The following is a 2,193-nucleotide window of genomic DNA, read 5'->3' on the forward strand; positions in this document are numbered from 1 at the left end:
GTCGCGGCCGCGGGAGCGCGATGCCTTGAAGCCGGGGTGAGCGCTGTGTTCCGCCGCTTCCTTTTCCAGCTGCCCCGCGACCCTCGGCCGCGAGTGGAAAGCCCGCGGCCCGCACTGCGGGGAGCCGCGCGCCCTGGGGGCGAGGCCCGGCCCCGCGCCCTGGCCAGGCCTCCGTGGAGAGCGCCGGGCTGGCTCGGGCGCTTTCCCGTTGCCAGGGATGGAGGAGGTTTGACCCGCTTTGGGGGGTGACTGGAGGGAACCAGGAATGCGTTTGTCCTACCAGGGCCCAGAATGTTTTTTTTAAAGATTGCCGCAGTGGCTAAAAGGTGTAGGCTAAAGGTCCAGGGGCGCCCGAAGCGGGTCTGAGGCGAGAAAGCAGGAGCGCAAGCCTCCTTCCGCGGACACCCCAGATTATCAACCCTTTAATGCTTAGCCCAGAAATAACCAAGTCTCTACGTAGTCAACCCCAGTATTTCAAAAGGAACCTAAGCTACCCCTCTTCCCAAAGGCCTTTCCTTGTCGATCTCATAAAAAAAAACAACAACCCCACACTCACTGCCATCAAAGTCGATTCCGACTCACAGCGACCCTGTAAGACAGGGTAGAAATGCCCCTGCGAATGTCCCCCACTGTAACTCTTCACAGGCGTCTACCTTTGCTTAGGGTCCAGAGAAAACGATGTTTCCCCGCTAAGCATCGTAGTGTGTAGAAAAGTCGCTGTCTGCACTAGATTTTGAAATGATTTCTTCAGTTACTTGTCCTATGTTACAAACTGTGGATTGACTACGGGTGAATTTATCGACAGCTCTCATTTCTGTGTGCTTCCATATTCCGTGTACCTCCAGTCGGACTATACTCGATAGCACTTGAGAGTTCTGCCCTATTTCATGATGCCACCAGATTCGGCTCTTCCCGCTGGCTCATTTATCAAACTTCCGTCTTCTGCCCCAAAGTTGTCTTTTCGTCTCCTTCCCCCAGTTATTTTTGCTTTAAAATTAGCTCCATTCATTCAGAATTTCAGGACTGTTGCTGCAGCTCCCCAACGGCCCTAGTAGTAGCCTCTGTATTGAAGTCACCTCTCTGATATGTGAGGCTTCCCGAATTCAGAACTCAAAAATGATACTGCACTTTCTCCTTTCCTCTGGTGGGGTCTGGCCTTATTTTCCTCCAGAACATGACTGTATGTTTCCTAATATGTTAGCTCTGTCTTTGCACTTATGTGGACTTTGTATTAGATTTATAGATATACAGCCTGGTCTGTCTTTGATTCGTTGTCTAAGTGTTAACACACTTATCTTCCTCTTCCCCAAAGGCGGGTTAGATCGAAAGAGAATTCTTAATAACCATAGTGTATTTTTCAAATCTGAAGAGTGTATTTAGTAAACAGTGAACACAAATCAGTAGTGTTAGAAATCCATTATTATAAATTTCTAAGTATTCTGTTTGTAGGTTTCCTTGCTGTTAAAAAAACAATTCTGATTCATGAGTTTAAAGCTCAAAACGGGCATTCCAGGTTCTACAGAGCCTCTGACTGGCCTAATTATTTCACTATGTATATTTATTAGAACTGAATTAATTCCTTGCCTTGAAGAACAGTTGATATCTGATTATAGATCTAGAAATTGAGTAAGCAATGGGTAATAAAGTAAATCTTGCCCTTAGGCACTTAATTTTATACTTGGTTTTAATCTCTGATGTTAGAGCTAACTTGATAATAAAAATAGTTGGTAATTATTTAAATTATAAATATTTTTAGAAGTAATGTAAAGTTGGTAAAGATTTGATAGAAAAGGGAGTTTTCCAAGGTATTACCTAAATCCTATCTGACTAGAGAGCTAGCCATCTTGCTGCACTTTCAGACATTTCAGCCTTGTTGTAATCCTTTTATTAATGAATTATGGTTTAAGTGTTCAGGGAGGTTTCTTCCTCCCCCCCAATTGCACATGATTTACTTTTTTTTTCCTTTAATCACTTTATTGGGGGCTCTTAACAGCTTTTTTTTTTTTAACAGCTTTTATAACAATGCATACATCAATTGTATCAGTCACATTTGTGCATATGTTGCCATCATCATTTTCTTTTATAATCATTTTATTAGGGGCTCATACAACTCTTATCACAATTCATACATACATCAATTGTGTAAAGCACATTTGTACATTCATTGCCCTCATCATTCTCAAAACATTTGCT

General features: G+C 43.5%; 1 protein-coding gene across 1 annotated transcript in view; it reads left to right on the forward strand.

Annotated features, from left to right (window-relative positions):
- The first annotated feature begins 6 nt into the window (after window positions 1-6).
- RNF141 (ring finger protein 141) overlaps window positions 7-2,193 on the forward strand; it is a 35,427-nt gene continuing 33,240 nt past the window's right edge. The window contains exon 1 of the mRNA XM_004711536.2: window positions 7-36. The gene's annotated coding sequence lies outside the window, so the exon portion shown is untranslated. The remainder of the gene's footprint in view (window positions 37-2,193) is intronic.

This window comes from Echinops telfairi, unplaced genomic scaffold, assembly GCF_000313985.2.
Source record: "Echinops telfairi isolate 266 unplaced genomic scaffold, ASM31398v2 ScPeMD7_60;HRSCAF=208, whole genome shotgun sequence".
Classification (NCBI taxonomy): domain Eukaryota; kingdom Metazoa; phylum Chordata; class Mammalia; order Afrosoricida; family Tenrecidae; genus Echinops; species Echinops telfairi.